This window comes from Nicotiana tabacum, chromosome 22, assembly GCF_000715075.1.
Source record: "Nicotiana tabacum cultivar K326 chromosome 22, ASM71507v2, whole genome shotgun sequence".
Taxonomy (NCBI): Eukaryota; Viridiplantae; Streptophyta; class Magnoliopsida; order Solanales; family Solanaceae; genus Nicotiana; species Nicotiana tabacum.
Genome location: NC_134101.1, coordinates 133,706,192 through 133,731,708, shown reverse-complemented (window position 1 = coordinate 133,731,708; position 25,517 = coordinate 133,706,192).

The following is a 25,517-nucleotide window of genomic DNA, read 5'->3' as shown; positions in this document are numbered from 1 at the left end:
GTGGGATACCGAGTGACCTGAATAACTTTTGCATCGAACTGCTTGGTAACCTCTTCTTTGATCTTCATACTCATATCAGTTTTAAATTTCCTTAGTTTCTGCTTGACAGGAGGGAATGTCGAGTCAATGGGCAATTTGTGAACCACCAAATCAGTTCTTAAACCTGGCATGTCGTCATATGACCATGCAAAAATATATTTGTATTCAACCAATGCTTTAATTATCTCCTCCCTGAGTTGAGATTCAAGATGGACACTTATCTTAGTTTCTCTGATATTGTCTGGGTCCCCTAAATTGATTGCTTCTGTATCACTCAGGTTAGGCTTGGATTTTTCTTTAAAATGGCTTAGTTCTTTACTAATCTCTTCAAAGGCCTCATCCTTGTCGTATTCTGATGCATTATCACACTCTATTTCTTGAATTACTATTTTCGAATTAGATTGGCTTTTAAGACTGGGCCAAAGATTCCACATGCATGTCATGTTATTGAACCAGCATAAAAAGAGTTGTACAAGGAAGAAAAGAAAACAAAAATAAAACTGTCAGGAATGAGGAAAGGGGAAATTGCACTTCATTGAAATTAAAAGATAACAAGGTTTATACATCCAAACGGACGGAACATAAAATTTGAATTACAACCCTAGAATAATCCAGATAAACTGAAAGAAAATCAAAGAAAACTACCAAAACTCCTTCCTGGTGGGGAGAGGAGTAGCTTCCCAATTGTTAATATTTGCACCGGGTCCAACAAATTGCACATCTGCCTTGCTAGAACCCTCTCCAGCTGACACCATGTTCACCTCGTCGAATTATTTCTCAAACCTTTCAAGCAACGCCTTATCAGGACCAACCACAGGACTGGGAACTGTTGTTGCTGGGTGTTTCTTGGCGCCGGGATTGACAAATGATCTGGAGAGACGTGAGATGGGATTTGGGAGGACCCATGCCCTCTGTTTCAATTTTCTAGCTCTTTTTATGTTCGCAACTGTGGGCTTGAACCCCAAACCAAATGTATCCAAGTTTTTGGGGAGAGATACCGAATGTACGATACCTTGCAGAGATGCACCCAAACCTTGCCTGGTACAAAACCATTTTTCAAAATTTCAACGGCTACCATGACTGCTGCAGCGGCTACCCTCGGCGCTGGAACACACTTCCCTTCTGGAATTTTCTCTACCGATACCGTTTTAAAAACCTAATAAACCCATGGCCCTTTGTCGTCTTCAAACTTTATGAACAGAACAATAGCATCACTGCGGGCACACAAATTATCCTCGTTGTGCACAATAATTTCCTGTCTATCCCATTCAAACTTGACCATTTGATGCAGAGTATACGAGACCGCTTTTGCAGCATGAATCCAGGGCCGACCCAACAGCAGATTGTAAGAAACAGCCACATCGAGCACCTGGAACTCCATGGTAAATTCAACAGGCCCTATTGTAAGCTCAAGCACTATGTCCCCGACTAAATCTTTCCCTCCACCGTCGAATCCCCAAATGCAGATACTGTTCTTGTGAATTCTTTCATCATCCACCTTCAATTTGTTCAAAGTGGAGAGAGGGCAAATGTTCGCACTGTAACCATTGTCGACCAGTACTCGGGTAACCACGGAATCTTTGCATTTCACCGTGAGATAGAGGGATCTATTGTGCTCAATGCCCACTATGGATCATAAAAAAAATGACTCTGTTTACCTCAAATATCTTGTTAGCTATCTTTTCTAGGTGGTTTACTGAGATTTTGTCAGGAACGTGGGCCTCATTCAGGATGTTCATCAAAGCCCGATGGTGCTCGTCTGAATGGATCAATAATGACAATAGTGAGATCTGAGCCGGTGTCTTCCTCAACTGCTCCACAATGGAATAGTCCTGCACTTTCATCTTTCTCTAGAATTCCTCTGCTTCTTCTTCGGTCACAACTTTCTTCACTAGCACTGGGTTGTCTTTGGAGCTTTTAGCCTTTCTCAATTCTTCGGGGGCAAAGCATCTCCCCGATCGAGTCAAACCATGGGTCTCACAAACTTCCTCTTTAACTTCTTTCCCCTTGTAAGTCATTGTCGCTCGTTCATAATTCCACGAGACCGCCCTGTTGTTGACTATTGGTAATTGAGTTACCGGCTTGATAATGACAGGGTCTATGCATGCACCTTCCACAATTACAACAGGCTTTTTCGCCACTCCTGGCACAACCACTTTCGCTATTTCATGTTTCCCTGCAACGTCACTTGAGGACCCCTTCTTGACCACCACAGATGGTTCACTATTTTCCCCATTCAACTTGATCAGAGACTTCTCACTTGTTGACTTTTCAAACGGCCTGGCTTCATTAGACCGAATCATCATGAAAGTTTGCAAAGGCTTCTTAGGCTTCCCTTCCTTATGCACTATCTCAATCATATTTGTCTCATGATGGGCTGGCAATGGGTTCTGGTTAATATTAGGTGCCTCCGGAGCTTGGACCTCAATCTGATTAGTATCAATGAGCTCTTGAATAGCTGTTTTCAATTGCCAGCATTTCTCTGTGTCGTGCCCTGGAGCACCAGAACAATATTCGCAACTCACAGAGTGATCAAGATTCCTCGGGGGAGGATTTGGCAGTTTCGGCTCGATCGGACTCAGCATACCCAATTGTCTCAACCTGTGGAACAAACTGGTATAGGATTCTCCTAATGGAGTGAAGGTTTTCTTCTGCTGCAACCTCTTGTTCTTAAATGCTTGGTTGGGCCGAAAACCTGATCCAGGAGGGTTTCAGTATGCTCTTGGGGGTGGATAGGCATTTTGTGGAGCTGGGTATGTATTTTGTGGGACTGGTGCACGCCATTGTGCGTGGGCCAGAGGTTAGCTATATGTTTGGGCATGGTGGATAGAAAAATGGGGGACTGGTGGTGGGTAGTAGTGTTGTGGTAGGCTATATGGGTATGAGGGTAGGTTTGGTGGTGGGGTCAAGGTTGGTTATAGTAATGTGATGGACCCCTGGGTCCGAACCAAGCTCCTGTATCAATCGTTGCTACATCCGCTTTCTTCTTCTTTCCAATTACTCCCCCAATTCTGCTTTGAATGGCCTGAGTGGTTGCCTTCATAGCCGAGTAACTCATGATTTTGTTTGTCTTGAGCCCTTCTTCTACCATACTGCCCATCTTTACCACTTCATTGAAAGACTTGCCTACAGCTGATACCAGATGACCGTAATAAGTAGGTTCTAAGGCCTGCAGAAAATAATCCACCATTTCACTTTCTTTCATTGGAGGGTCAACCCTTGTTGCCTGCTCTCTCCATCTAAAACCATATTCCCTGAAACTTTCATTGTGCATTTTCTCAGTTTTGTCAAAGACAGACGGTCCGGAATAATCTCGAGATTGTATTGGAAGTGGCAAGCAAATGCCTGGGCTAGATCATCCCATGTGTACCATCTCCCGTGATCCTGTCGAGTATACCATTCTAGTGCTGATCCGCTCAGACTTTGACTGAAATACGCCATTAGCAGCTCGTCTTTTTTGCTAGTTCCCCTCATTTTGCTACAGAAACCTCTCAAATGCGCCACTGGATCACCGTACCCATCATACAAATCAAACTTGGGCATCTTAAACCCTGTCAGCAATTGCACATCTAGAAATAGACATAGATCTTTGTAAGCCACACTTACTTGACCTCCCAAACCCCGCATGTCCCTAAATAACTATTCCAGGCTTTTAACTTTCATGAACATCTCCTCCTGTTCAGGATTTTTGGATGCTTTTTCAGTTTCCGCAGGGAGGTCAAAATGAGGAGTGTAAGAATAGGGCTCAGGGACCTTGAAAGTGGGCTCTGGGGTAATACTGGTTGTCGTGAGTCTGGAACAGAGGCTCACTGGAGGATCGGTGTAATGCAGTAGGTGGAGGTGCCACAAAAACAAGAGTGACTGGTGGAGGAGGGTGCGGGACTTGTTTGGGTGGTGGAGCTTGTGATGTATGGGAAGTGGTGACATAGCACTATTGGTAGAGGGGAAAGGCCGGAGATGAGTTCACAGTAGGAGGTTCCTGGGTTTGAGCCAATGGCGGAATAAAAGCAGGGTTGGCGGGGTAAACTGGCGGTGGGTGCCCTTTTGCCCATGCTTGGTACATTTCAGCCATCTGTTGCTTCAGCTTATACAACTCACCTTTCAGATTAACCTCTGATTCTTCCATCTCTTTTGAAGGATCTACAATACTTGCCTCAAGTTCCTGGTTGGCCATGTTCAGCTTGTTTTTGGACCGGGTGTTGTAGGAGTGAGTTGCCAGAATGCCAATCAAACTAACTACCTGCCTGACTGACAACCTCATCAATAACAAACTTGTTAGCGATTAGGGCTTTAACAGATAGGCAACCATACATTTGAGGAATGAATGCACCTAAGTAGTTAACTGTTTCTATTATGCATTTGATCGGTTGCTTGTGTCATTCCGGCTTTTCATTATTTCCATTTGCAAATTCTCTTTTCTCTCTTTTTTTCTCTTTTTTTTTTATCTTTTTCTTTCTTTCCTTCCTTTGCTTGGTTTCCTTTTTACTCTCTCATTTCCCTCTCTTGTTTTGCCATTGTTTCCTTCTCACGATTTCTTTTTCTCTCTTCCTTTTCTTTTCGCACTTATTTTTCTCTCCTTTTCTCTTCTTCATCTTTTACTTATCACTTTTTTCCTTTCTTTTGGGTTATAGTCGAATCCTATGGAGATTGCCTATGTATCATGACCCCGCATGAATCAGACCAAGCGTAGTTCAGGAGAAACAAATAACAAAATATTTTGGGATTTTCAATTTTCATAAAAAGCAAATGTTTTTATTACAAAGACTCAAAACTAACAGACTCCAAAAGCAACTAACAGACTCTAATGAAAAGACGCAATACAGACTCTAAGAATAAACTATCATAATCCAACAAAAGAAAATACAGACTTGAAAACAACTGACAGACTCCGGCATAAAGAAAATACAGATTTAAAATAACTGACAGACTCTAGCGGAAAAGGAAAAACAGACTCAACTGAAAATCATGAATACATTAATGCTCCTGGTGCTCGCGGGGCATCATTCGGTCTCGCCGCGGGCCTATATGCAAGATCCCTTTGAAGTCTATCCAAGTCACTCATTATTTGTTTAACAAATGTCATCACTACCGCGAAGAAGGTGGTGTGAGTCATATCCTCACAGGCTTGGCACTTCACAACAATGTAATCGGCGATGGTTCTAATTCTCTCTCTTATGATACCTTTTTCTTGCAATAAATGCCCGATCTGCTGGGCCCTGGCTTCCAAAGTTTGCTCGGCCACATGATTCTGCTCCTGAAGTTGTTGCAAATCTATTTCTAATTGTGCCAATGCTATATAACAGTGTTCTCTTTCAGCCTTGAAATCTTTCGCCTGTTTGATCATTCTGTTCTCCGCGGTAATGACCTTCTTTTTAAACCCCGCAACCTCATTGTCGTACTTTTCTTTTAATTGCTTAATCAGGCGCGCTCGTTCATCCGCGTTCTTAGCCAATTGCTTTCGAGCCTTGGCTAGTTCATTTTTTACTTTGTTGAGATCAAAACTGTATTCGCCCACTTTCTGCCTCAGGTTATCTATAAGTTTTTCATCTTTGGCACTTCGGGCGGGATTTTCTGTCGCTACTTTCATTTTCTGAATTTGGGCTCGAAGGGCCTCATTTTTTTTTGGCTAGCTTTTTCTTTTCACCTTCATCCGTCGCGGCTTGCAAGCTATTCTCGAATTGAAGTTCTTTGACTTGTTTCTCCAACTTTCCTATTGTGGCCCTGTACTCATTCTCCTTGGCCAACCAAATCCACTATTCTTGCGACGCCTCAACGAATTCCTGAATGTGAGGCTTTTTGGCTGGTCTTTCTGGTTCGGCCCTTGCAGTGTTCTTCTTTCTATACCAGGAAAGATAGGTGGGTGAGACTTCACCTCTAGATAGGTCACGCACTCGAGTGTTCACCATCAAGTACTGGCATTCGTTCCAAATAGAACGAACTGTTTCTTCATGAAATTGGCCGTCGGAACTAACCTCGATCGCATAAACACTAAAATCTTCATCTGGGTGCATCACCTGACACCTTCCCAACTGTCTCATCACCCGGTAAGGAGCGTAGGGCTGAATACCTCGCAGACCCATTAGGAGGAAGTAAGGACCAGTGGCGGGCATATGCACAATTTCTTCAACAGGAAGCCAACCCAGTGTCCATTCTATTTGTCCCGCAGTGATGGAACGAAGGCGGGATACCTAATCTCCAAACCCCTCTAGCAGCTTGAACCCTGAAATCCATGTGTCAAACTCTTCAATGCAACTTTTCTCTGTGGATCCGTAACTCATATACCGAGGGCGATGACACTGGTGCTTGATCATCCACATCTGTAATAGCAAACTGCATCCCTCAAAGAAATCTGCCCCAGCTTTACAAGCTGTGATAGCTCGGTATATCTCGGACACTATCATAGGGGCAAGAGTGATCTTGACGTTGGTAATCAGGACCTTGACGACTCTAGCCACCCGCAAATCGATATTCCCATCTTTTCGGGGGAACACCACAAGGCCTAAGAAAGCTACCATGAAGGCGAAACGCCTATTCTCATCCCATTTTGTTCGGTTCCCTTTGCTACAAACCCCGCTTTCCGGATCGTTGAACCCAGAACATGCCCGTACCTCTGGTATATAAGACGTAGAGTGGAAAAACCACCCTCCAACTCGGAGTACAGGACTCCCTTGCTTATCTTTAGCAAATCCATGAATTTGTGAGAGTTAACGGCTCTTGGCGCTATCAGATACTTATGCCTCAGCCCTTCAGTACTTTCCATGTAACTTGTTATCTCTTCCAAGGTTGGGGTGAGTTCAAAATCCGAGAAGTGAAATACGTTATGGGCCGGGTCCCAAAACGTAACCAAAGCCTTTATTATATCTCCTCTAAGTCTGATCTTTAACGGCCCGGTGAGACCTCCCAAATATAGACTGACCTTATCTTGCTCCGATTTTCCCAGATCCTCCCACCACATATGCAACTCCAAAGGGATCTTGTTCCTAACTGTTATTGGCAAACTTTGACTCGTGCTCATTCTACACATTTATTAGGGTGATTAAGTAAAAAAAATCAAGACTCATTTGACTCAAAGACAAAGTTGACACTTTTTTTTCTTTTTTTTTTAAATTAGAAATAAAATCCGGTTTTGCAAATACGGCCTTTCAGCAACTTGAAGACGAAGATTTTAAGGTTGTGTTGGCTAATCGGCGAAAACCTTGAAAAAATGACCACAGGCGGCTGTTCTTGCAAAAGCAGCCTTCTGGTGCCCTTTTAGGGACATTCGGTTATTTTTGACGAGAATGGCATCACCCTAATTATTTTCAAATAAAAGTAAATTTTTTGTTCTTTTGGGCTATTTTTGCAAAAGGGAAGTTGGACCCGATGAAGGTTGCCTACGTATCCCACACCTTGTGAGAATCAAACTGGCGTTGTTCGGGCAATTTTAAAACAAAAACCAACATTTTTTTTCTCTTCTCTCTTTTTTTCAAAATAAAACATTTTAGAGTTTCAGTACCATTTGGACATTGGTTTCTCAAAAAAGGTGATTATCTCACTTAGCCCCCACACTGCTATTCTTTTTTTTCAACTTTCTCCTATTATTCAAAAGCTGGTCAGCATGCGGCTCCGAAGCAAATAAATGCACAAGTAGCAAGTAAAATGCATCAGGATGGTCTTTTCATTTCAGGTACACCTGTCCTAGACAGACCCAACCCCTATCTCCAAAGTTGAGTCTCCAAAGTCAAAATGCACATGATGCAAACAAACGTTCCTACTAGGGATCCGGCATGAGGTATTGTTATACTAGGTTTAAAAACCTGGGTTTATTTGTTCTAGACCTGGCTTACCCATGCGGACAACTCAAGCCGAGGGGGGCTGCGTACCAGTAACCAAAAGATCATCCGTCTTTGCAACTTGTCTGAACCTCGTTCTATTTGGGATATGACACTAATAGAAAGAAGTCACGACCAGCGTGCACTCCTCGGAGAGAGAAGAAAGGGGTTTCATAATAGTTTATATATACAATTCAGTTAATATCAAAGCGGTAAAAAGCAACATTTAGCACATTAGGCCCAAACATGTAATAAAATTAGATAATAAATAAAGCCAAATATAACAATTCATCTAAGCTCGAATTCTGAACCCTGAACCAGAGATTCTGGGTTAATTCCCCAGCAGAGTCGCCAGAGCGGTCACACCTCCTTTATACCTACCCCCAAAAAAGTATAAGGGAGTTTTTCCAATTAAAGGACAATCAAAACAGGATTATTTTTATTTAAAGATTCAGAGTCGCCACTTGGGAGATTTATGGTGTCCCAAGTCACCGGTTCAAATCCTGAATCGAGGAAAGATTGACTCTGTATTACGGTCTGCGAACCAGAAATCTGGGTAAGGAATTTTGTTAACCCGGGAAAAGGTGTTAGGCATTCCCGAGTTCCGTGGTTCTAGCACGGTCGCTCAACTGTTATATTCGGCTTAATTATCTGATTTTAAAAACATTTTAAACCTATGTGCAAATTTTAACTTTTAACCACTTTTATTCACTTTTAGGAATATTGCAACGCTGTCAAAATACGTCTTGAACCACATCACATAAATGCACCCGCGGTCTTCGACATATTTCGACATTGTTGAGATTTGGATTTGGGTCACATAAATGCGCACCCGAGTTTAGGAAGGTAATATTATTAAACAACGCGCCTAAAGCAACTACGAGTTTTTAACTTTGCGAGGGCCATGTGAATTTGCTAAATGGCACGCCTCGAGTTCTAAGTCTTTTAAAAGAAAGGATTAAATGAGGGTCGCGCATTTGAGATTTTATTTGGTGCGGCGTACCTCGATTCCATTTTAAAAGGATATTCAAACTAAAGCTCGGAGGGCCATAGACTATGTCTTATCTAGTATAGGTCGCCTCCCAATTATTTAAAGGAATTTGATTCTTTACTACTAAATGTAACCAAAGGTTTTATTCAGGTTAACGAGAAACTTACACGATGGAGAATTAATTATTAGAAAAGGGGGTATTCATCTCAGCATAAACCAGTAACCCAACGAAAAGAGGTGGTCCAAGTTTCATTAGGAATGGCCTGTCCTATTTTGGTCCCAATAGTGAGCCCCAAGCTCCTGAAAATACGTTGTGTTGGGAAGAGGCTCGGTATCGAGTCTCCAAAGCAAAAATGAGCGCCTGAAGTGCCACAAATTTAGAAAGCCATCACCGATACCAATACATAACACGACTCGAGTTCGAATCTTTGACAACGCACGCCCTTTGAAGCATCAGGGATTAATTAAAACCAAACGAAACCTTTTTTGAACCATTCTTGTTGACTATACCTTCGGATGCTAATTAAAGAACATGAAAAAACTTACAACTACGAAGAACCATGAAAGCTAAGAAATTATGCACCTTCCCTAACTGCCCCACATTTGAACATGCTAATCAACTTTCTACCATTTCAGCTTTTACACACACCTATTTTACTCCACGATGTGCATATTAATCATAATCCACTCATATTCAACATACACATATCAATAACTTTCCCTCTATAACCATTTCCCTTATTTTGAATCCTCATTCTAAATGATTTTAACACACAAAATGAAACCAGTGAAGTAACGGGGATGTTTAACTTAACACATCTTAATGCTAACAATGCTCAAAAAGAAAACTCTCAGAAATTATACATTCACCAAATTTCTGTCAGTAGCATATCACCAACAGTCCCAAGGTTTAACTGCAACATACAAATTTAGCTAATCGTACTAAGACTGGCTAAACTACAATGAATTAACTGATTCAGCATATAAACACCACGAACAAAACTGAAACTAAACAAAACAGATTCAGCTGCCATGTTCCAAAACTTTCACTTTCATCTTCATTATGACACATACATCCAGTAGAATTTCAAGAGAATGTACTTGACAACAGCAAAGAGAATAAGAAGAAGGAGGAATCAACAGCAGTAGACCAGTGTTAGTTGCAACGTTAGCCCAGAAATAATCAAAAGGGGAACCAGCTTTGAGGCGGGTTAAAATCAACAGAAATCCCAAACAATGTTCAGCAACCAAAAGACAACCAAAATCGAACTAAAAGCTCTTGAAAACCAACCAAAATCAAATCATTTTCATGCTCAGACGAACCAACAACTTTCAGTACTCAGAAATCAAAGTCAATTGAGAGAGTTTCAATGGAATAGTGGCTATTCGAATCACTCAGCCTTCTATTGTTATCCAAAAATTGAAGGAATCAAAAATACTCAAAGTCTATGAAACAGTAATTTTTTGCAGTTTTTGCATTTTTCTGGATTTTCTGCCCTTGATCTCTGTCTTGCAAGGCAAGAATGAAATGCCTTTATAGGCAAGCAAATAGGGCAAACCTAAGAGTTTAGTTTTGCACTTCTACTCCCCCCTTAATTTTATTTTTGCCAATTAATCCCTCATTTTCTGACTTGATACCCAAGCTAAATTCTAAAATTCCATAGAAGAACTCTACTAGAAGCTTCTAAATAAATTACCCAAGAGATTCCCTAGCTAGATTACCTATACTACCCTTTGGGGACCCTGAAATTACCCCTCAGCCTCAGTTGGGTCATAGGTCAACCGGCCCAATGGTTACACAAACATGGGCCCCAAAAATCCATTCGATCTCTGGGAATGGATTTTGAAATGATTCAAAGCCCAAATGTCATGATGACCCCAACCCAAATCAAATTAAGGCGAATGGAAAAGAAACAAATGAACAATTTTTTCACAACTTAAAACCCGAGCTAAAATACTAATTAATGCGAAATTGAACTAAATTAAACCCTTGGTTTAGTTAGATTAAACTAAATGATTAGCTAACGAGGACAAACACAGAATTCATCAAGCAAGACCAAATGAAATCAAGGGTAAAACTTGGAAAAGATCAAATTATATAAAAAACCAGGTTTTATCTTGGCCAGAATTTTGCTCGTCTTTCAATTGAATTATTCGGAGAAAAGAAGAATAGAAGAAGAAGAATAGGAGAACGAACCAAATAAAAGAAGAAACTCACCGACTCTGCTTGCACTCATGACTGCCTCTCCGATTAGAGCCACAATATAATACCAATCGCCTGTTCATTATCAAGAACAAGCGACTAATGTTATTTTGTAGAACAATCGGTAGCCTGGCACTTGAATACTGGAGCCGGTAACCATGCAAGCCATAGAATCCAGGATTGGAACACTTTGAACTTTTGGGGCTCTGAACCCTATCCCTAGATTCAAGATTCGATGGAGCCGGGAAGGATTCGAAGGGTATGGGTTAAGGATTTGGAGAGAGGAGGTCATGGGGGCTTCAGGGTGTTAATTTAGGGTTGTTTGGTAGTGGTGTCGCCACCTTGAGGTGGTGGAAATGGAGGCAGCATCGTTAGGGTTTGCAGGTTAGTGTCTCTGTGAAAGAGATGATGAGGGGGTAGGGGGTGCGTTTAGACACTTTTATACGTGGGATACCCAGCTTCCCAACCGTTGGATGAGGAAGACCTCGACAGTCCTGATCTCCCTTAAACGAAACGAGGTCGTTTGGATGGTGAAGGGAGAAGGTGGGCTGGGTCCGGGTGGTTTTGGGCCGGGTATTGGGGCAATTTGGACGGGTTTCAGGGGTGCAGGGGTTTGGGCTTGGAGATGATTCAATTAATTTGTCCCAAGTTCCTTTTCTTCATTTCCATTAATTCTTTTTAGTGCCTTTTCCTTTTCTTTCTCTTTTTTTTCCTCAAATTAAACAAAATCTAAAATAATTCCTAGGACCTAATTAACCTAAATATAATAATTAAACCTAATGATAATTATCACAATTAATAAATTAAAGAAGAACTAACTCAAAAATCACAAATTAAAATTAAAAGGTGCAAAATGACTACTTTTGTGATTTTCCCTTTTTTAAAATAACCTAATTACTCAATTAATCCTAAAATGCTAATTAAATCCTAAAAGCAAATGCACATATATTTTGTATTTTTCATTAATTAAAATGCCCAGACAAAAATGCAAACAATTAACAGAAAATGTCACAAAAATTTGACAAAATTGCAAACACTGAAAGAAATTATTTTGTTTTGAATTTCTGGGAATAATTCATATAGGGCAAAAATTACGTGCTCACACCCGCTCAACGGATGAATCTCCCTGTGCTGAGGGCGGGAGGGTCTGTCGAAGAGACGGCGAGTGGAGTACGACTTGGCCTCTTTAGCCGCAGTATAATCAGAGGGCGACCTTCCCTTGACGGTGTTTGAATTGGGCGGTGGTGTTAACCCGTCCACAGAGGTAAACCCAGCCATTAAGACTAACCTAACGGTAGAGGCTTCAACTGTTGTGATTGATCAACAGACTACTGTGACGAAAAGTCGGGGTCCTGAGGCCGCTGTTGCCACTTTGGTCGGGCCTTCGTTTTCCGGACCGAGTCGTGCTTCTTCAGCCACAGAGAGGGGAAAGGGTGTCATGGTCGACGACTATGAGTCTGAATCCTATCTTGATCTTGATGATGTTAGAATGTTCGAGGAGGGCCTTACCCGCACGGTGGTAAGGGCGGGAGGTCCGTCCCGTATACTTGAGATTCCGTCGGAGATTAACCTTCTGCGGGACACGGAGGACTTGGTACTGTAGTTTGACCTTTTGTGCTCTGCCGTAGAGTGTAAGACTCTTTAGGACGTCCGTGACGTTGATTTTATGCATGAACTGGCCGCTATGGGCCTGTTTCTCCTCTTTCTTTTTTGTGTTCCTTTTGTTTTTGGCGACCTTGACTTTTACCTACTCTTTTCATCTTTTTTGGGCTTTCAGTCGTACATGCTGGATATTGAAAGTGCTCGTAGGGCTGACACTCGGGCCAAAATATTTCTAATGATATTGGAGAAGTATCGGTGCTACCATAACAAGTGCCATGAGATGCACGAACGACTCAAGGCAAACGCCGGTAATCAATCTCTCGACGAGGAACTGGAGAAGAGGGATCATGAGCTGATGCAGGCTATTCGCAGGAATAGCGAGCTTGAGGAGCTACTTCGTGTAAAGGATGGAGAACTTGAGTTGGGAAAAGGAGTCCCCGCAGAGTGTGAGCATCTTTAGGCGAAAGTGTTGTCATTGCAGTCCGAGTTGGATCACAATGCCATTAGAGTTGAGGCTTTGAGTGCGAAGTGGATGGCAAAATTAACCGAGCTGGAGAGGAAGGTGTCCGAGTTAGAGAGTGACGAGAGTGCCTGGGTATCGGATTCAGCGAGGGCGGCAGCGTTGGAAGACACTATCCACGTCCTTCAATTTGAGCAAGAGTCCGAGAGGGCGACGACTATGCTGAGGGAGGCGAGGCTTGAAAAGCATATTGGCGAAATTGACCGGGAAGCTTCAAACATGGGAGATGCTGCTGTTGTGGCCGAAAAGGCACAATTGTTGGCCCAGTCGAATCTGCCTCCGCCGTTATTCCTCGCCATTTACACGAGCCCTGGGTCCATGCCGAAGTCCAGCAGTATATATACAAGAGTTTGTGGGAGGCGGGCAATATTTCTGAGGCCGCTTATGAAGGAGCTAGGATGAAGGCACGAGAGGCTCATGTTAATTGTGGCTATGATCTTGCGACATCGGAGGCCGGCGAGGACGTCGATGCTGAGGAGGAATTTCCTGGAGATGGTGATGGGGAGGACGGTGGTGATGACGCCGAGTGAAAAGTTGTTACCTTAGTCTTCTTCTATTTTTGCTTGTCATTTCTTTCTATTTTTTGTACTGGGCCGATTTTGGCCATGTGTAATCTATGGCCATTTGCGCAACTTTCTAAATAAAAGGAGTTTTCGTTGTTGTACGTCCTTTATACTTCTCTCCCTTCCCCTTGCTTTACACATTTTTTTTGCTTTGGTGTAGACTTTCGGATTTTTGTATGGTGTATTCCTTACTTTTTAGGGAAACCAATTTTAGCCAGATCGAGTAGGATTTCGTCGCGTGAGTTCGAATGGAATCTCTTCGAATTCACATATTTGGGCGAGGGTGACTTTTGACTTGTAGCTTTAAGTAGAGTCATCTTTGACTCAAACAAGGTTGTATTTGGATTTGTCATTTTGGATGAAGTCAGTCTTGACTTGAGTCATTCGAAAGGGATTGAACTATTGTTGATTTAGGCGAAGTTGTTCTTTTCATATATATTCGAGCGAGGTCGAACTTGGGGCTTGTAGCAAAATCAATTTCTTAGTAAGTAAAATAAATGTCTGACGATGACCGATGGCTGTAAAGGCATTATTAAGAGTAAAACCGGGAGATTAATCCATATAATTCGAGCAAGGTCAAACTCTTCTTTTTGCGATGGCCCTTTTCCGTAGGGGTGTGACTTTGAGCTATTGTCAAAATGTTAACCCATTATGACTCGAACAAGGTCACACTCTTTTTTTGCGATGGCTTGTGGCCGTGGGGTGTTATTTCGTGCTGATGTCGAAATGTTAAACCGTTATGATTTGAACGAGGTCGAACTCTTCTCTTTGGCAATGGCTTTTGGCCGTGGGGGTGTTTTTTCATGCTAATATCGAAATGTTCACCTGTTATGATTCGAACGAGGTCGAATTCTTCTCTTTGGTCATGGCCCTTGGCCATATGGGGTGTTATTTCGTGTTAATGTCGAAATGTTAACCCGTTATGATTCGAACGAGGTCAAATTCTTCTCTTTTGTTATGTCATTGTCAAATTTTGACGAATCATAGGCTGCCATACTGTCTGTAGACATCGGAACGGATCTTGGCGTACTCGATTTTGCCTTTTTTGGAGAGTTTCGGGTGTCCCCTGGGGGAGTCCCAGTTTTGCTTAACCTCTGCGTTTCTTGGGTGAGTCTCAGTTCGCTTAATTTCTGCGTTTCCTAGGTGAGTCCCAGTTTGCTTAATTTTTTTTGCTTTGCAGAATATGATGACGGGGAGTATAAAACGTTGTTGTTTCGCTAATTGGGGGGTACCGTATGCGTTCGTTTCTGTTACACCCCGTAATATTACATCCCGCAGTATTATATTACGATAATGTTACATCCTGCAGTATTATATTAAGATAGATATTTCATCGTGTAGTATTATATTACGATGATATTATCCCTTGTAGTATTACATTACGATGATGTTACGCTTCGCAGTATTAAATTACGACGATGTTGCACCCTGTAGTATTGTACGTTGAATTTGTCGTAAGGTAATTGACATCAGTCCAAGGAAAAGATTATTTGGAGATTATAAGGATTATGCTATTTCAAACAAGTAATGAGTAAATTCGTGAAGGAGAGAGGGGAAACAAGTCAAAGAAAATGAACTTTCATCCAAGTTTGGCATATTGGGATAATATACAATCCGAGCTATAATACCCAATATTTATGGACTATTGCCATACAAGGTACCACATGATCATGATAGTAAGGTGTATAAGGTATGTTAAAAGTGAGTAGTATTTTAAGTAAGTGGCGATAATTCTTAATTATATGGGTAATTGGTTAATTATTGGGTAATGGGATATTACCTAGTTAATTAACAATTAGTGGTTGTCTTTGGATAAAGACTAAGTCTTTAGATGAGCTCAAGGTGTAAAGAAAAGTGGCAGCCCCTCAATTACAAATTGTGACTCTTAAACTAATATGAAATGTGGCATATTTTGAAGATATGGTGTGGCCAAGTCACCACATAGATGGGGTCCACACCCAAAGACTTAAATAAACCTTTCTAAATTCATTTCAAGTCACTACAATCACAAAGGAATTTCAGCAAACTCTACCATAAAAGACTTCATGATTAGCAACATGATTTTGTGATGTTATAGCAACGGGATTTTGCAATTCTAAGGGAGTAGGGTGCAATCTTTCTCAAAGAATATCACACGGATTTTTTCCTACTTCGATCCATCGTTACGTATTTCCGTAAAAGAGGATTAAATCGGTTCAAGTATGTTAAGGCTAATCCTTCCTTTTTTTGGGATGATCAAGCAATGATACGAAAACCTAATGTTATTTCATAAGTGTTTCTACTCTTAGTAGTTAAGGATGTCTATGTTATTTATTCATCTAAAATGATATTAATCAGAGGTATAATAGACTTTTGATGTTCCGAGAAGTTTTATTAACGTACTTCTCATGCATTGCATTCATTTACATATGCATTTACCCATGACTCAGATGGTGTTATATACGCATATATATGTATATTATATGTATATGGGATATGGGAAAAGGTTACGACGTTATATACGCACCACCACCTGATCAGCTGATATACATTGATGATTTTGCCCACAGTGACTGATATAATATGATGGGATGCCCTCAGAGGCTGATGATGTTATGAAACATGTACCTATGCACGACATGACATTCATATGCATATGCATGACACTATAAGTATTTCATGATTTACAAAGTTTATCCAGACTTACAGGTTGAGTCATTTATTCTATATTTCTTTCATATCTGTTATGTACTTATTTATGTGCCTTACATACTCGGTACATTATTCGTACTGACGTCCCTTTTGCCTGGGGACGCTGCATTTCATGCCCGCAGGTCCTGATAGGCAGGTCGAGAGCCCTCCAAGTAGGTTATCAGCTCAGCAAAAGATGTTGGTGCGCTCCATTTGCTTTGGAGTTGCTTGTTTGGTTAGTATGATTTAGACGTGTACTGTTTGGCATGGCGGGACTCTGTCCTGACCTTTATGAAAATTATGTATTCTTAGAGGCTTATAGATAGATTTCATGTATGTAAAAAATTGTATGGCCTTTTCGGCCTTTGTTCAGTATACGAGTGGTTATTTTGGTTATAGGCTGGTATGTCTTATGTATAAATTGGTATCACATGTTGTATTCTACTTAACTCATGGCAGCCTTTCGGCTCAGTTATCTATTATAGTATGACATGAAAAGATACGATATATTGGTACTCGGTTGGGTAAGGTATCGGGTGCCCATCGCGGCCCATCGGTTTGGGTCGTGACATAAGTGGTATCAGAGCAGTTATGTCCTAGGAAGTTTACAAGCCGTGTCTAGTAGAGTCTTGCTTATGGGTGTGTCGTGCACCACACTTATAAGCAGGAGGCTACAGGGCATTTAAGACTATCACTCTTTCTTCTTACTCTAGATCGTATGGTAGAGCTCACTTATAAGAATTCAAGTCTCCTAAACTCTATCTTACTTATAGTACGATGATACCTACATCTAGAAAGATGGTTGGTAAAAGATATGCCTATGGAAGAGTTGAGTCAGAGGAACTCGACTTTGCACCATGCTTATGATAAGTAAATGTGTGGTCTTCAGCAGATCATGTGTACACTAAGATGTGTAAGCTTCTTGATAAGAATCCTTAAGGAAAGAATGCCTATCCACTTTTACGGTAAAAGGGAATAAAGAGGGAGACACAAGTTTCATCAAGTAAAAGAAGCAAGGTGAAGAAGGGTACGAGGCACCTAGTTAATAAAGATTATCAGTATTACAGTTCCGGCAAAAAATATTAGCATTGTGAGTTACCCTCAACAGTAACAGAGGTATGTATTGTCCACACCCATCTCAGTTATACCATATTAGGGGCTAACATGTGTAGATTAATAAGAGGAGGGGACATCACGATACGGATGGGGTTAGAGTGGCCCAAAATAGTGAATGGATTGTTTGCTTTAGTTGATATTTCCGAAGGATATTGTAAATGCGCTAATAGATCTCCATGTGAGACACCTAGATGGTGCACCCTAAAATAGTAAAGCTAGATATGAGCACTAGAAGCCTTGAAGGAATAAATATTACCTTAGTGTGGCTCCTGTCCCCAGTAAAGAAAGAATGTTAGGCAATTCGAAGAGCCAAAGGGTGGAGCAAGGGGAGCCAAAAACAAAAGAATGTTTTGTTCTAGTTTTCAGAGTAAAGCAGCACATATAGATAATTAGCAGGAGATAAGAAGAGAGTTAATGAAGCATTATGAGTAAGATGTGATACATGGATGACAATGGTAGGTCAAAAAAATGCTGACAGTATTATAAAGTCTACAGTCAAGTGAAGGAAAAGATGAAAAATGACAGGCCTTGAGATAATAAAAGAATATAGGCCATAAAGTCATATCCTCATTTTGACAAATAAGTTTGCAACTCTAACGTGATTAACAGAAGGAAAATTAGACCCCAGATTAATAGAAATCAATATGGACTAGTGAACAAGATAAACTAAACATGAATTAGGGACTGAGTAATTTGATAATAGTGAGGATCATGAGAATTTCAGATCACATTCCGGCGATAATAGAATGGACAACTGTAGAAGATCCATGAGAAATTCAGAGAATGGTCATTCAGGAAGACGCTTCCCTAAAGCAAGCAATGGGAACAAAGTTAAGCTTAAGGGAATGTATGTGCCAGTTACACTAAGTGTCACCATTGTGAGTAAGGAATTTTGTTATCCTTAGTACAGAAGGAGCAAGTAAGGGTCATCGATGATGTAAAAGGACACTGAAGATGAAAAGGTAAAATATTTATAGGCAGGTCGTTCTAGCTCCAACTCTTAGTACTCCCCTAAAGGGGGGAATATGGAATGATGTGTCATTAAGCCAGAATTAAGTGGTTCTAGTAACTATGGAATGATAAAGGAAGAATGCGATAAAAATGAGAAAGGGATAAGATGATCAAATGTTACAGATATGCTATGATTCCAGAACATTATGTAAGCACAACATCAAGAAAAGGAAGTAAGGGTTCCCGTCCGGGATGTTGTTGATAGATAAGTACGCGAGGTAAGTTAAGAGAAAGGAAATAACCCAAGAAAGATTACGTGGAATATGGATATGAGAATGGGCCAACGAGTAGTTAGTAGTTGATTTAGGAAGAGCCTAGTCATGACTAGACAAGAAGTTTCAGACAAATTAGTAGATTATGCAAGATAAATGTAATAAACCCCGACATGGAGAATTCAGACTCGTAGTAATATCATTATAATACTTGAGATATATTCAAATAGGAGTCGGGGTAGTTAAAGGTACTGTATGTGTGTTATGGGGATAAAAGAGAGTGCCACTGGGAAGACAATCAAAATGTCAGTTCAGAAGCAACCCCACAAGCACAAGGGCATAGAGATAAGTAACTACGGATAAGTATAGGCAAGGAAGGACATCAGAAGGTCCGTCGAATATACAATGTAATAAGCTCACAACTTTACAAGAGTCAGAGGATCCCCCCTAAGTACTACAATGAAAGACTAAGCTAAGGAAAATAAGGAAGAAGGCTTCAACCTAAACTCAATGACCTAAAGAGGAAATGGTCTTATAACAACGGTCTCACAACAACATTGTAAGCACTCCAAAGGAAAGTGGCATCTACCGTGGCTAATAAACAGGAAGTAAAATTAAATGTATATTCGAGATCATATGAGTTACACGAAAACTCCGGCATATGTGGGCACTAAGATAAGCTAAGTATGGATGCAACAAGGGGCAGAAAGATAAGGAAAAGTAATAGCTTACGTTAAAGAAAACTAAGAAGGAATGAAAAGAATTATTTGATCAATAATCCGGAGTTAGTTACGTTATGAACGCACTTAAAATTTTGGAGTATTACCCATGCAGCATATATGTTGACAATCATACAGCCATGGAAGACTCCGATATAAGTTAAAAGAAGGAATTGAGTCCAGGTCATAGACAAAGGGTTGAAATTTGTATCATGGATATTCCATAACGCACATGAAATGCTGAAGTAATAACTAATACCAGGAGCCGCAGATCGGAATATAGTTTAAGCCTACATAAAGATTGAAAATGAGGATCAAACTAAAGAGCTACATCAATGAAGTAAATTAGGAATCTAACTATTGGACCCAGAAAATTATAGATCTCGTGATTGAGAACATTACAGGATTACCTTTTAGATATCATATGTACATGAGAGATAGTACAATAGCCATATTCTATAATAGCTCTATGATAAAGCCAGTTAAAAAGTAACAGCCTCATAAGAAGTCATTTTGAAGCTCCCACCGGATTGTAGTATTATAATATAACTTCAAGTTGTGGTGTGAATCATACCTATGTGGAGGGGAGGTTATGAAAGAGAACGAAGATATGATGCGAGATTTTAAGTAAGTAAGGTAAAGGTGAACAACTTACTAGATACTCAAATGCAGAAGGTTGTGAATAGTCCATACTTCGGATAGAAGGCTGGAAGCACGATGATTCAATAACCGGGAATGATAGCGGCATCGTCAGTGGCATATCTTCCAGCCTATGGTTTCTAAGTACTGAGAGGTCAAGTTAAGAGAGTAGAGAAGAGTTAGAGACGATGTGATGTCTCGCTTGACGTTCCAGAATAACATAAGGAAATCTATGGTGCAAGCAAGTTGAAGGAAGGTTGCGAGTAGTATAAATGGATATGTATAATCGCAAGCTAAAGTATGGTGGAGCGACAAAGTTTTAAGAAGACATGAGTAAGGATAAGGAAATGCAAATGAAAAGGTGACAAGAATGGATATGTCCTCGGGATTATGTCCATGAAAACAAGAGAGCTAGTGGTTTATCTAAGTTATAGAAAGCTCAGTATAGCCTAAATGAAAGAAGGAGTCTAAAACTAATAACATTTAGAAGAAATGGAATATTGCCCTGTTAATGTAATGAGGGTGTAATTGCGATAAGTAAAGGATGACATTTGTGCCATCGATTGAGTATGATTTGAAAACAAAAAAGAAGAGGAGGATTTCATGAGTTACACTGGATTAAAATACCCACGTAGGGTGAATCACATTGGGATGATATGAAATACGATTATGGAAATCACTTCAAATATTTATCGATGCAACGTAAGCCTTAGTGGCAAGGTATTACGTAAGAAGTTTCAAGTTATCAATGGTATATTGTAGATCAATATTGAGGCAAATCATAATGGATGGACAAAAGTCACAAAGTATGAGCTGAGTTTAAGCCGTCTTCTTAAGATAAATAGTAATGAGGAAGCATTAAAGGACTTAGCCTTATACATATAGGATAAGCAACTAAAGTAACCTGGAGTTTGGTCGCAGACCTCAGTAACGACAAAACGAAGTAAGAGAGATGGTATACTAACCTACTTAGATTCAATAAAGTCATACGAATGGATAATCGAGTCTATGAAATAAGATATAGCAATATTCATAAATTCGATAAAGTATCGAGAAAAGAACTTCAGTATACTTATAGATGCCCAAAGGGACACCTCACCAAGCTATGTATATGTTCACAAAGTGAGGCCTAAAGATTGGCTAAAAGCTAGAGGAAAAAGGAGAGAGGATCGCATGGGCATACTTACAAGGTTAGAGTCATACAGGCTGCATGAAAGAAGTAGTAACAGTTACGAGATTGGAAGGATTCAGGCCACAAGTCGTGGCATGAGAAAGAGGCCAAAAGGGGGGAATGCCCTGGCCTTTGGATTTATTCACAGAACATTTGCCAGAATAGCAAGGAGAGCATTAAGGATTCACAAGAGCTATAAGTTATGAAAATGATAAGAGCATCAGTCAACATTCGAGGATGAATGTTCCAAAGGGGGAAATGATGTTACACCTCGCAATATTATGATGATGTTACGTCCTGCAATATTATATTACGATGATGTTACATCCTACAGTATTATATTACAATGATGTTACATCCTGCAGTATTATATTACGATGATGTTACGCCTTATAGTATTACATTACGATGATGTTACGCTTCATAGTATTAAATTACGACGATGTTGCACCCTATACTATTGTACGTTGAATTTGTCATAAGGTAATTGACATCAGTCCAAGGAAAATATTATTCGGAGATTATAAGGATTATGCTATTTCATAAGTGATGAGTAAATTCGTAAAGATGGGAGGGGAAGCAAGTCAAAGAAAATAAATTTTCGTCCAAGTTTGGCATGGTGGGATAATATATGATCCGAGCTATAATACACGGTATTTATGGACTATTGCCATACAAGGTACCACATGACCATGATAGTAAGATGTATAAGGTATGTTAAAAGTGAGTAGTATTTTAAGTAAGTAGAAATAATTCTTAATTATATGGATAATTAGTTAATTATTGGGTAATGGGATATTACATAGTTAATTAACAATTAGTGGTTGTCTTTGGATAAAGACTAAGTCTTTGGATGAGCTCAAGGTGTAAAGAAACGTGGCACCCCTCAATTACAAATTGTAACTCTTAAACTCATGTGAAATATGGCATATTTTGAAGATATGGTGTGGCCAAGTCACCACATAGGTGGGGCCCACACCCAAAGACTTAAATAAACCTTTCTAAATTCATTTTAAGTCTCTACAATCACAAAGGAATTTCAGCAAACTCTATCATAAAAGATTTCATGATTAGCAACGTGATTTGGCTACAAAAAGTCATACGAGACTACGTAATGTTATAACAACGGGATTTTGCGATTCTAAGGGAGTACTGTGTAATCTTTCTCAAAGAATATCACACGAATTTTTCTCTACTTCGATCCGCAGTTACATGTTTCCGCAAAACAAAATCGTTTCAGGTATGTTAAGGTGAATCCTTCCTTCTTTTGGCATGATCAAGCAACGTTACATAAACGTAATGTTATTTCATAAGTGTTTCTTCTCTTAGTAGTTAAGGATGTCTATATTATTTATTCCTCTAAAATGATATTAATCAGAGGTATAATAGTCTTTTGACATTCCGAGAAGTTTTATTAATGATATTTACATGTACATTTACCCATGACTCAGACGGTGTTATATACGCGTATATATGTATATTATATGCATATGGGATATGAGAAAAGGTTACGGCGTTATATACGCACCACTGCCTGATCAGCTGGTATACATTGATGATTTTGCCCACAGTAGCCAAGATGATATGATGGGATGCCCTCAGAGGCTGATGATGTTATGAAACATGTACCTATGAACGACATGACATTAATACGCATATGCATGACACTATAAGTATTTCATGATTTACAAAGTTTTCCAAACTTACAGGTTGAGTTATTTACTCTATATTTCTTCCATCTCTGTTATGTACTTATTTATGTCCCTTACAAACTCGGTACATTATTTGTACTGATATCCCTTTTGCCTAGGGACGATGCGTTTCATGCCCGCAGGTCCCGATAGACAGGTCGAGAGCCCTCCAAGTAGGCTATCAGCTCAGCGAAAGATGTCGGTGCGCTCCATTTGCTTTGGAGTTGCTTGTTTGGTTAGTATGATTTAGACATGTTTTGTTTGGTATGGAGGGACTCTATCCCAACCTTTATGAAAATTATGTATTCTTAGAGGCTTGTAGACAGATGTCATGTACGTAAAAGATTGTATGGCCTTATCGGCCTATGTTCAGTATACGAGTGGTTATTTTGGCCTTATAGGCCCGTATGTCTTATGTATAAATTGGTATAACATGTTGTATTCTACTTAACTGACGGCAGCCTTCCGGCTCAGTTATCTATGAAAGTATGACATGAAAAGATACGTTATATTGGTACTCGGTTGGGTAAGGTATCGGGTGACCGTTGTGGCCCATCGGTTTGGGTCATGACAGTTTCATACATATATTGGAATTTTCCTGTATCTAGTCCCTTCATCGTTCGACCTTGTTGAGCTCGTCAGTAGGCAGGGCGATGAGTTATCCCTTGAACTTAGAGATGTCCCCCTCATTGCCTAGTGGAAAGCCTCCCCGAGAAAACCCAATTGGGACAAAAACCGAGTGAGGGAAAAAGAGTACGACTTGAGGGGCGTCATTTTCCAGAAGTTGAAGTGTTTGAGATGGGCGACATTCCATTTATTTTGTAGTAGTTTTCCTTCCATTGCCTCTAGTTGGAATGCTCCTTTGCTTGATTGCCCGTGCGGTGTTTGTGTTCCTGTTTAAGCAAACAACAGAGGGTAAACCAAAATGAGATTTTCCTTACCTCGATCCAATGAGTCGGTGAACGATGGTAGCCTAATAGCGTTTCTTGCTATGCCTGGCATTTAAGTGGTTGATGGAATGGTGGTTTTTATATTCGGCTCTCCTTTAGTTTTTAGAGGTGCCCTAGCTCCGCGTGGGTTGGGTTCGCCTTAACTGTTGCGGTGTAGAAATCGAGTCCCGGTTCGATCTCGTCTGATTCGTACCCATAACAAGGGAGACATGTCGTAACTTGTTCATGGATCATCCGATGTGTGGGGGATGTGAGAGTAAGGCAGGATGTGCCCATTCTCTTACAGGATTGCGAAGCAGGTGTCGTCCTCTCATGTGCGGGCTTTGCGTGGATAGTGGTTGTAACTTCTGCTTTTATGTAGCAGCCTGATCTGGATTAGCATGTGAGGTTTACTTACCACTCTTCCAGGTGGGTGATTTCATTTCGCCTGTTTTGGATCTGAAGGAAACTAGGAAATTTGGCTAAGAAATCCCCACAGACGGTGCCAAATTATTTGAACCAAAAGTTTAAGACTCTTTTGCCAACTTCAATTATCAATAATAAAGAAGGTAAATCTTAGCCAAGCATAATTAACTTCAGATCTAAATGTATATAGCGGGAAATAACGAAAGGTAGGAACTTCTTACATTTATAGATGTCAGAATCTTATATCGCACACGAGAAAATTGGGTTTACGTTCTAAGCAAAAAAGAATTGTCAGTGAAAGAGTAGAGAGGAAAAAGTGAGGCGGCTATTCATCCATGAGAAATTCCCTCATCCTTTTTACAATGTGTCTCTCTTTTCTGAAATGGCAGAGCCCCCCCCCCCCCTCCCGCCCCTCTTTGTTTACTAACTCCTATTTATAGGGACATTTTCCAAAAAAAACCTAAAAAGTACAACATAAAGAATATCCAAAAGGCATATTCTTCCTGTCCCTTTCTAAGTTTAAACTACCGTTACTATATTATTTCGGCTACCCACTTTTGGTCGTAGGGGTGTGCATTCGATTTTGACCCTTATCGATAATTACTTATCGATTATCGATTTATATGCTTATCGTTATCGTTTCAATAAGGTTTTGATTTTTTCGATTTTGATTTATCGATTTTTGGGGCTTATCGATTCGGTTATCGATTACACCAATAAGAAAATTTGCAGGATTCCACGGAAAATATATCGCTATAAACATGCCTAACTAATATGGATAAAAAGAAGCTAAAATAAGACGAACACCGTTTATAATATAAAAATTGCGTCACCAAGCACATGCAACGAAACTAAAGTAAGGGATCAAATGTATGCCACCAACACTCCCATGGTATAAAAAAATAAAAATACATCATCACCGCTAATTCTATTTTCCATTAATTTGAACTTCATTCCCTTGAGCTTTAAATATGATCATTCCTTAAATGTGGTAGATGAAATAATAGGGTTAGGGACTTAGGGTAAAGGAAAGGGTATTATAGAATAAGGGTAAAAAAAATTATTTTTTTATTTTTAGTATATCTTATCGGTTTATCGATAAACCGATAACCGAAGAGGACAAAATCAAAATCGAAATCGATAACTAGATAAGGAGAATTTCGAAATCGAAATCGAAATCAATAAATCGATAAACCGATATCGA